This window comes from Urocitellus parryii, unplaced genomic scaffold, assembly GCF_045843805.1.
Source record: "Urocitellus parryii isolate mUroPar1 unplaced genomic scaffold, mUroPar1.hap1 Scaffold_101, whole genome shotgun sequence".
NCBI lineage: Eukaryota > Metazoa > Chordata > Mammalia > Rodentia > Sciuridae > Urocitellus > Urocitellus parryii.
The window spans coordinates 209,250-220,704 of record NW_027551801.1 but is presented as its reverse complement, the minus strand read 5'-3'; positions in this window follow the sequence as shown (position 1 = coordinate 220,704).

Sequence of the window (11,455 nt, the reverse complement as noted above, 5' to 3'; positions counted from 1 at the left end):
CAATGTAGTAGTTTTAATAACTTTTAAGTTTGACAGCACTGGGAAAAAGATTATAGGCCACTTTATGAAAATAAATACAAATAGCAAATAACAGGTGAGCTCAAGGCTTCTTATCCATTCAGTACATGGCAAGGATTTAAACTAGGTTGAACTGGCTATACATGCACTGCCTCTCAAAAGGTTTCTTGGGGCTGAGAGAGCAGCTCAGTTGCACATGATTCCGGGATTCTTTTTTTTATTAAAGAGAGAGAGAGAGAGAGAGAGAGAGAGAGAGAGAGAGAGAATTTTTTAATATTTCTTTTTCAGTTTTTCGGTGGACACAACCTCTTTAATTTATTTTTATGTGATACTGAATATCAAACCCAGTGTCCCGTGCATGCCAGGTGAGCATGTTATTGCTTGAGCCACATCCCCAGCCCAATTCCGAGATTCTTACAATCAGCTTTCCTTAATTTCTTAAACTTTTGATTATACTAGATATGTTCTTTTGAGAGAAAAATTAATCTTCACAATTCAAAATAACTTCAGGTTTGGTGAAATACTCATGGCCTTGCTCATGGCATTCAGATACATCATCACAGCCTCTTTGCTTTTCGTTGACCTGTTATTTCCATTTTTTTTCCTTCTTACTTTTCTTTGAGAACTATTTATTGCTAATGAGATTGTTTTAAAGAATGCTGATTTTATTCCTCTTGTTACTGTCAAGAATGAATATTTCATAACCATTTCTCTCTCTCTCTCTCTCTCTCTCTCTCTCTCTCTCTCTTTCTCTCTGGTCAGTCTGTAAGTTTCTCTCTCTCTCTCTCTCTCTCTCTCTTTCTCTCTCTCTCTCTCTCACACACACACACACACACACACACACAAATTTGTTTTTTTTTTTTATTTTTATCTTCTCCAACTTTTTCTGAGTCCTAATGTCTTTTTTTAAATGTGGGGCTGATTTTCAAAATCAGTGCCTCATACATGCTAGGCAAGCACTCTACCACATAGATAAAACCCCAGCCCAGTCCAACTGTCTTGATCTGAGAATTTTAGTATGTTGGCCTGGTAAATTCTGCCACCATAAGTCATATTCTAAGCCTTGTATACAACAACATAGATTATTTCAGAAGGAGAATTTTAAGACATTCTTTTTTGGGGTGGGGGGCAGGTATGGTGGATACCAGGGATTGAACCCATTGCCACTGGGCCACTGAGCCACATCCCTAGCCTTATTTTGAATTTTTATTTAGAGACAGGGTCTCACTGAGTTGCTTAGTGCCTCACTGTTGCTGAGGCTAGCTTTGAACTCAGGATCTTCCTGAATGTTAAGACATTCTTTTACAAAATTTGCTTAAAAAATGTGATAGGTAATGTATTACAAAAAGAAAGAAAAAAGCCTGTGATCAGAATCAGAAGGCTAATTATACATTTAATAACTTTGCATACATCAGAGCAATCATCATGAGACGTGGGAAAATCAAATAACAATTCTCAAACATGATTAGTACATTCATTGGCGGGAACGGGTCGGGCAGGAGTGATAGGTCAGTCCTAAGAAGGGGGATACATTCAAATTTATTGGTTTGGGCCCTGTATGCCTACGTGCCAAACTGCACAGGGTCCAGGTTATTTATCTACTAAGTGGTCAGGGGGAATATCTACTGGGCAGTCCCGGGAATTGTCTTAACAGCTACAGGAATTCCAGGTTTTGTAGTGTAGCATAGGAACTTAACAAAACCTGGTCCTTTACATTTTAACTCAGGCTTTGCAGCTTAGAAAGTTTACAATATCTGGTCTTTTACACTTTATCTTCAATTTCAATTTCTTTTACTCTTACAGTATAAATGAAGATTTATGCCCATAGGGAATTTATAATCTGGTTGGAGATGAGAGGAACCATAAACACTTGAAAAATTAAATGAAAGCAAGAAAATAATTACATAATAATCCTGGCTTAATGAGATTAATTATATAAAGTGTTTAACAGAGTGCCTAATACATGGTAAATACTTTGAAGTGCTTATTTTCTTCCGTTTTGACTAAACACTAAAAGTTCCATAAAATAATATTTACATGTAGAGATTTGTTTTGTTTTTAAATGATAATAAATGTGCTTGAGTTTCAGAGAGATTTCTATGAGCTAAGTGGGTTCAAATTGGAATATTGGTAGAATATGAAAAGAAAAAGTGTTTGGGGAGGTTAGCAGGAAAAGGGAAAGGCAAACAGCAAGGCATGGACCTGGAAAAGTTCAGTTCTATCTGAAGATTCATTGCTTCAGTTGAAGCCCAGAGTGTGTGAGCAGGGATTATGAAAGGTGAAGCTAGGAAGAGTAGTCTGGGACAGATTGTGGATATCCTTATTCTGCTGGGAAGAGGCTGGTGCCAATGTCTGGCTGGGCACAAATAACTGAGCCATCACAAAGCCTTGTAGATTCAAACAGCCACTCTTAATTTCCCAACTCTCACCAGCACTGCACACACCACACGGGAACACACTCCCTCCACTGGGCTCTGTCCAATCCCGCCCCTCCCCAAGAACTCACAGGAACTCCAAATTAGCAGGCGCCCGAGGCAGCAAGAGCTGCCCCATTGCCCGACAGTAAAGGTCAAATATGCAATTCAATCAATCCAGCCTCACAGCAATTATATACAGCTTAACTCAAATCATCATCTCAATGGTTCGCTGGCATCACCTTTCAACCATTCCCTCTGGCAAATGCCAGGAGTCATTCTGACTGGGCTGTGGCTCTCAACAGGCTGGACTTTATATGCCACCTGAGATTTATAGGTTTACACTTTATACATAGAGAATGAATGCTTTAAATATAGAAAAGTAGGCCCCCTGAAGAATGCTACTTTAAGGATGAATGTACATATCAAAAGAATTTTATTGGTTTAAAATGTGTTTAGAACCCCTTTGGAGCAATAAACATCATACAGTATAGAAGATTTGCCATTTGCATGGCATGCTTTCTGAGACCATTTCAAATCCTCAGATTTTAACATTGTAAGATTTTTGTACAAATCTTTACTTGCCCTGAATGTATTTCTATTGAGTCTTATGTTTCTTGTATATACTACTATTCTACATGCTAATATTCTTTTCAACTTTAGTGAATGTTTTATTTTACTTTATGAATTATTTTTGATCAGGTTGGAGTATTTGGCGAATCAGTTCAATGATTGTTTTTTTTTTTAATCTCAAACATTTTGTGGACTTGTTCACATTCATAGCTACAAGTTATTACCAAATTTGATAATATGTTCCTTTTCAGGTTAAGAGCTATCATTTTCTTAGTGTTTACACTTTCCCTTCTTCCAATATTGTTATTAACAGTTTGGCTTTCTTTGGTGGTGATGAGAAAGACATTCTTTATGAAGAAACTTTGTGGGCTGGGGTTGTGGCCCACTGGTAGAGTGCTTGCCTAGCATGTGCAAGCACTGGGTTTGGTCCTCAGCACCACATAAAGATAAATAAATAAAATAAAGATAATGTGTCTAACTACAACTAAAAAAATACTTAACAAAAGAAACTCAGGGTTTTAAAAAATAACATTTTTTATTAGTTGCTCAAGACAATACAATGATCAGTATGATTTATGTTAGGTATTTGGTCTGAGAAAATGGCAATAGTGGCTTTGGAAAAAAATTACAGTAGAGTGTGTTATTTGTATTTTAAAAAAGTAAACTCACATACTTAAAATAATAAAATTTATAGTTTTGGTTTTATTTTAGGAAATTAAAGCTTTATTCAAATGTTTCTTGCAAAAACAAATACAGTTTACATCTAATAGATAGGCAAAGATATCTGGAATTATATTTGAGTTGGCAGACGTTTATCTAGTTTAGTGAAATTGATAAGGAAGAGAGAGGCCTGGGTATGTGGCTCAGTAGTAGAGCACTTGCCTAGCATGTTAAGGTTGTGGGTTCATTCCCTGAAATCTTCTCTTCAAACATATCAGAAGTACTTTATGAAAAGATAAGAGATAAAGGATGATTACATGAAAAATCATTAAAAGTTTCAATCAGAATCCATAAAACAGTGACAGGATGGACAATAATTTAAAAATCAAGTAATTGTATGTTCTAAAATATTAAAAACAGTATCAATGTAGTAGTTTTAAAAACTTTTATTTATTTTTTTAAAGAGAGAGTGAGAGAGGAGAGAGGACAGAGAGAGAGAGAGAGAATTTTTTTTTTAATATTTATTTTCTAGTTCTCGGCGGACACAACATCTTTGTTGGTATGTGGTGCTGAGGATCGAACCCGGGCCGCACGCATGCCAGGCAAGCGCGCTACCACTTGAGCCACATCCCCAGCCTAGTTTTAATAACTTTTAAGTTTGACAGCACTGGGAAAAAGATTATAGGCCACTTTATGAAAATAAATACAAATAGCAAATAACAGGTGAGCTCAAGGCTTCTTATCCATTCAGTACATGGCAAGGATTTAAACTAGGTTGAACTGGCTTTACCTGCATTGCCTCTCAAAAGGTTTCTTGGGGCTAAGAGAGCAGCTCAGTTGCAAATGATTCCCAGATTCTTTTTTTTTATTAAAGAGAGAGAGAGAAAGAGAGAGTGAATTTTTTAATATTTCTTTTTCAGTTTTTCGGTGGACACAACCTCTTTAATTTATTTTTATGTGATACTGAATATCAAACCCAGTGTCCCGTGCATGCCAGGTGAGCATGTTATTGCTTGAGCCACATCCCCAGCCCAATTCCGAGATTCTTACAATCAGCTTTCCTTAATTACTTAAACTTTTGATTATACTAGATATGTTCTTTTGAGAGAAAAATTAATCTTCACAATTCAAAATAACTTCAGGTTTGGTGAAATACTCATGGCCTTGCTCATGGCATTCAGATACATCATCACAGCCTCTTTGCTTTTCGTTGACCTGTTATTTCTATTTTTTTTTCTTCTTACTTTTCTTTGAGAACTATTTATTGGTAATGAGATTGTTTTAAAGAATGCTGATTTTATTCCTCTTGTTACTGTCAAGAATGAATATTTCATAACCATTTCTCTCTCTCTCTTTGGTCAGTCTGTAAATTTCTCTCTCTCTCTCTCTCTCTCTTTCTCTCTCTCTCTCTCTCTTACACACACACACACATACACACACACACACACACTAATTGGTTTTTTGTTTTTTTTAATTTTTATCTTCTCCAACTTTTTCTGAGTCCTAATGTCTTTTTTTTATGTGGGGGATGATTTTCAAAATCAGTGCCTCATACATGCTAGGCAAGCACTCTACCACATAGATAAAACCCCAGTCCAGTCCAACTGTCTTGATCTGAGAATTTTAGTATGTTGGCCTGGAAAATTCTGCCATCATAAGTCATATTCTAAGCCTTGTATACAACAACATAGATTATTTCAGAAGGAGAATTTTAAGACATTCTTTTTTCGGGTTGGGGGCAGGTATGGTGAATACCAGGGATTGAACCCAGGGCCACTGGGCCACTGAGCCACATCCCTAGCCTTATTTTGAATTTTTATTTAGAGACAGGGTCTCACTGAGTTGCTTAGTGCCTCACTGTTGCTGAGGCTAGCTTTGAACTCAGGATCTTCCTGAATGTTAAGACATTCTTTTACAAAATTTGCTTAAAAATGTGATAGGTAATGTATTACAAAAAGAAAGAAAAAAGCCTGTGATCAGAATCAGAAGGCTAATTATACATTTAATAACTTTGCATACATCAGAGCAATCATCATGAGGCACGGGAAAATCAAATAACAATTCTCAAACATGATTAGTACATTCATTGATGGGAACAAATCGGGCAGGAGTGATAGGTCAGTCCTAAGAAGGGGGGGTACATTCAAATTTATTGGTTTGGGCCCTGTATGCCTACGTGCCAAACTGCACAGGGTCCAGGTTATTTATCTACTAAGTGGTCAGGGGGAATATCTACTGGGCAGTCCCGGGAATTGTCTTAACAGCTACAGGAATTCCAGGTTTTGTAGTGTAGCATAGGAACTTAACAATACCTGGTCCTTTACATTTTAACTCAGGCTTTGCAGCTTAGAAAGTTTACAATATCTGGTCTTTTACACTTTAACTTCAATTTCAATTTCTTTTACTCTTACAGTATAAATGAAGATTTATGCCCATAGGGAATTTATAATCTGGTTGGAGATGAGATGAACCATAAACACTTGAAAAATTAAATGCAAGCAAGAAAATAATTACATAATAATCCTGGCTTAATGAGATTAATTATATAAAGTGTTTAACAGAGTGCCTAATACATGGTAAATACTTTGAAGTGCTTATTTTCTTCCGTTTTGACTAAACACTAAAAGTTCCATAAAATAATATGTACATGTAGAGATTTGTTTTGTTTTTAAATGATAATAACTGTGCTTGAGTTTCAGAGAGATTTCTATGAAATGGGCTCAAATTTGAATATTGGTAGAATATGAAAAGAAAAAGTGTTTGGGGAGGTTAGCAGGAAAAGGGAAAGGCAAACAGCAAGGCATGGACCTGGAAAAGTTCAGTTCTATCTGAAGATTCATTGCTTCAGTTGAAGCCCAGAGTGTGTGAGCAGGGATTATGAAAGGTGAAGCTAGGAAGAGTAGTCTGGGACAGATTGTGGATATCCTTATTCTGCTTGGAAGAGGCTGGTGCTGAAGTCTGGCTGGGCACAAATAACCGAGCCATCACAAAGCTTTGTAGATTCAAACAGCCACTCTTTATTTCCCAACTCTCACTGGCACTGCACACACCTCACGGGAACACACTCCCTCCACTGGGCTCTGTCCAATCCCGCCCCTCCCCAAGAACTCACAGGAACTCCAAATTAGCAGGCGCCCGAGGCAGCAAGAGCTGCCCCATTGCCCGACAGTAAAGGTCAAATATGCAATTCAATCAATCCAGCCTCACAGCAATTATATACAGCTTAACTCAAATCATCATCTCAATGGTTCGCTGGCATCACCTTTCAACCATTCCCTCTGGCAAATGCCAGGAGTCATTCTGACTGGGCTGTGGCTCTCAACAGGCTGGACTTTATATGCCACCTGAGATTTATAGGTTTACACCTTATACATAGAGAATGAATGCTTTAAATATAGAAAAGTAGGCCCCCTGAAGAATGCTACTTTAAGGATGAATGTACATATAAAAAGAATTTTATTGGTTTAAAATGTGTTTAGAACCCCTTTGGAGCCATAAACATCATATAGTATAGAAGATTTGCCATTTGCATGGCGTGCTTTCTGAGACCATTTCAAATCCTCAGATTTTAACATTGTAAGATTTTTGTACAAATCTTTACTTGCCCTGAATGTATTTCTATTGAGTCTTATGTTTCTTGTATATACTACTATTCTACATGTTAACATTCTTTTCAACTTTAGTGAATGTTTTATTTTACTTTATGAATTATTTTTGATCAGGTTGGAGTATTTGGCGAATCAGTTCAATGATTGTTTTTTTTTTTTAATCTCAAACATTTGGTGGACTTGTTCACATTCATAGCTACAAGTTATTACCAAATTTGATAATCTGTTCCTTTTCAGGTTAAGAGCTATCATTTTCTTAGTCTTAACACTTTCCCTTCTTCCAATATTTTTATTAACAGTTTGGCTTTCTTTGGTGGCGATGAGGAAGACATTCTTTACGAAGAAACTTTGTGGGCTGGGGTTGTGGCCCACTGGTAGAGTGCTTGCCTAGCATGTGCAAGCACTGGGTTTGGTCCTCAGCACCACATAAAGATAAATAAATAAAATAAAGATAATGTGTCTAACTACAACTAAAAAAATACTTAACAAAAGAAACTCAGGGTTTTAAAAAATAACATTTTTTATTAGTTGCTCAAGACAATACAATGATCTCGACATATCATACATTTGATTCAAATAGGGTATGGATTCTCATTTTTCCACGTATACAAACTGCAGGAGCACATTGGTTATACATCCATGTGTATACATACAGCAATCCTAGTGTCAGTTGTATTTTGCTGCCCTTCCTATCCACCTCCTCCCTGCTCCTCCCCTCCCATCACCTCTCTCTACCCATTCTACTGTGACACTTATTTCTCTCTTTTTTCTTCCCTTCCCCCTCACACCCTCGTATATGTATTTTGTGTAACCATGAGGGTCTCCTTCCATCTTCCTTGAAATTCCCCTTCTCCCTCCCATTCCCTCCCACCTCTTTACCTCTTTTCCTTGTTTCATGGTAATCTTCTTCTCATGCTCTTCCTCCATACACTGTTTTGAGTCACCTCCCTTAAATCAGAGAAGACATTCAGCATTTGTTTTTTAGGGATTGTCTAACTTTGCTTAGCATAATCTGCTCTAATGCCATCCATTTTCCTGCAAATGCCATGATTTTGTTATTTTTTAGTGCTGAGTAATATTCCATTGTGTATAAATGCCACATTTTTTTTATCCATTCATCTGTTGAAGGGCATCAAGGTTGGTTCCACAATCTACCTATTGTGAATTGTGCCGCTATGAACATTGATATAGCTGTGTCCCTGTAGTATGCTCTTAGGTACACTTGTACATTGCTGGTGGGACTGCAAATTGGTGCAGTCAATTTGGAGGGCAGTATGGAGATTCCTTGGAAAGCTGAGAATGGAACCACCTTTTGACCCAGCTATCCCCCTTCTCGAACTATACCAAAAAAATAACACTTTTTAGTAATTGCCTTTGAACTTTGAGATGTAAATTAAAAATATTAGGCTAAACTCAAGCATTTTTAGTCTTTGAATTAGGCCTTAGCCTCTCCATTGCCTTCACAAAGTATCTTCTGCATGGGTAACCATGAGTGTCATAGTCTGATATACTGAATATGTTTGTAGAATACTTCCCTTGATCGATATCTTCCTTTCTCATACTTCTTTGTGTGCCTGTATCTGTGTGTGTGTAGATATGCATATCATATGCATCTGGTTTCATGTTTTTTTCAGTGAACTTTCTAGCCCCTTGAGCAAACATCAGGAACATTTGTAAAGATTTAATATTTAAGAGAGTAAAATGTGCTGTGGTAACTGATTGGTTGGGAACCCAAGTGAACCTTTATGAGATTGTAGAAACCTACTGCTGGGTGGTTACTTATACACTGAAATAAGGCAATGATGTGGATATAATTAATTTAGTGGTTTGGGTAGTTGAGGGTTTTCTGTATGGAAAAACCAGTATTTGTTATCAGACATTTGGAGATGGCTTTGTGAAAGAATGCACCACTCTTTCCTATAGCATTTCAGAGGTAATATGTCATCTAAAAACTTCCTAATCTTTTTTGAAAAGGAATGATAGACAAATAAATGTAAATAGTACAGGAATTTTTTTATGCTAGTTACAGAATAAATACCAGGTCAAAAATTTTTGAAAAGAGCAACAATTCTATATTTGTCTCCAAAATTAAATAGATGTCCCATTGTATTTTACTTGTGTTTGTTTTTATATTCACTGCTTTTGCCTGTAACTGTTTCTATTGTAAGTACATCTATCATATGTTATTTGTACTCATGGTGTATATGACATGTTACATCTACTGGACTGTGAATACTTATTTATTTCTATTGTTAGTCTTTTAATCCGGTAACTGTGCCTAGTACAGAGTAGGTGCTCGATTAATATTGTGAGTTGAATGAATATGAATATTTGACTGTATCATTTGAATTATCATTTATTAGAAGACTGAACTATCTTATCTTAGCTTTTCTTGTGGACTGGTCATGTACCCTAACTAGATTGGAATGTGTTATGAGTAGGAACTTGATTTTGTCTTTCTTAAATTCTTCTTTATAACACTTTGGGCTGTAGTGGGTAATAGGTATTCTCAAACATGTGATTGAACTGAAATATGTTGGTAGTTTTTATTTACTTATCAGGAGATTCCTAAAAACACAGCCATTAATAAGAAATTTGGAAGAGATTCAAAATGCCAGTATATATACTTGTCTGTCAGCTTGTGGGCTTATGTAAGAATCCATACTTTCATGGAGTAAAGAGTTGTGGTTCTGGGTCCTTGCTTTTGAGTGGCCTACTTGCTGTATTTTGGCCTTCTACCTGTATCACAGATGATGTAAGTCAGTGGCTCTTCAAATGTGGTCTCAGATTAGAACATCACATAGGCACTTGCTAAAAATGCAGATTCTCCTGCCCCCTCCAGATCTACTAAATCAGAAACTCTGAGGGTGGAGCCAAATCTGTGTTTTAATTAGTCCTCTAGGTAATTTTGAAGGTGAATTTTGATGTCACCATGTGATGTAACTATCTTTAAGACAGAGGGCTAAAGTCAATGCTTATGTGCTAGAGAAAACCCAACTAGCAGCCTAGATTAATGTGAATAAAAAGAGTTTCTCAGCAAATCATAGGGGTGAGTTAGCACGTGTGAACCCTTAGAACAGTGCCCAACCTGTGGCAAATACTTACTTCAAAACTACAATTTTATTTCTTATGAGGTCGATTGCAGTTGCCCGTCATGCATTTGGTGTATAAGCCCATGACAATGATATGACTTTAATTCTTCATGTGGTTTCCTGCCAGGCTATGAATTCCTCAAAGGCATTGGTTGAATAAATACCTTTTCCCAAAGCAATTGATATCATGCTTTCAGTTGTATTTCCTGTTTACTATATTTATATACTGTAATCTAAGGGGAGCTCTTCTTTTAGTATTTTGACTAGAAAACATTGTTCTTTGGAAATTCTTCCTTGAGGCTAAAACATCCTTGGACACAAGAAGATTTCTTTAAACCTACACAGGCCCTTGAGGTGGCTGCCGGGAAAGTTATCTCATGAAGGTGCTGTTCAAAAGAAGTAAAAAGCCCAAGAAAACAAGCAATATCTGGACCTTGTCATTTTGGCCATAAATTTTTAGCAGAGCCTTATTGCAAAACTTTGACACTTGTAGGCATGGTGGCAAACACCTACCTGTAATTCCAGTGACTCGGGAGGCTGAGGAAGGAGGATCACCAAGTTCCAGGACAGCTTTGGCAACTAAGTGATTTAAGCTAAGTGATTTAAACTTTGAAAACTAAGTGATTTAAAAATAAAAAGGGCTAGGGATGTGACTTATTGGTAAAAGATCCCTGGGTTCAGTCTCCAATACCCCAAGCAAACATTGAACCTTAGCAAAAAACAATCAACAAAAAAGATTGTTGTTTTTTTTTTTCCAAAGGCCCTAATTCCTGAGAAAAATCAAGTCTAGTGGAGTTTTAGACATCACATATACCCAGACACTGAGTGAGCCCTTTTTAGGATTCTTTTGAATGTCTCCCCATTATACATGTATCTCACATCTTGACAGATATGTTCTTAGCAGAACATGGAAGTAAAAAGGAAAGTTGAACCAGATTTCTCCCAGCTTATTGTAATGCAAAAACATCAATAATAACATCTAGCTCTCAGCCTTCTGTGGTGGCACATGCCTATAATAACCAGCAGCTCCAGAGGCTGAGGCAGGAGGATCTTGAGTTCAAAGCCAGCCTCAGCAAAATTGAGGCACTAA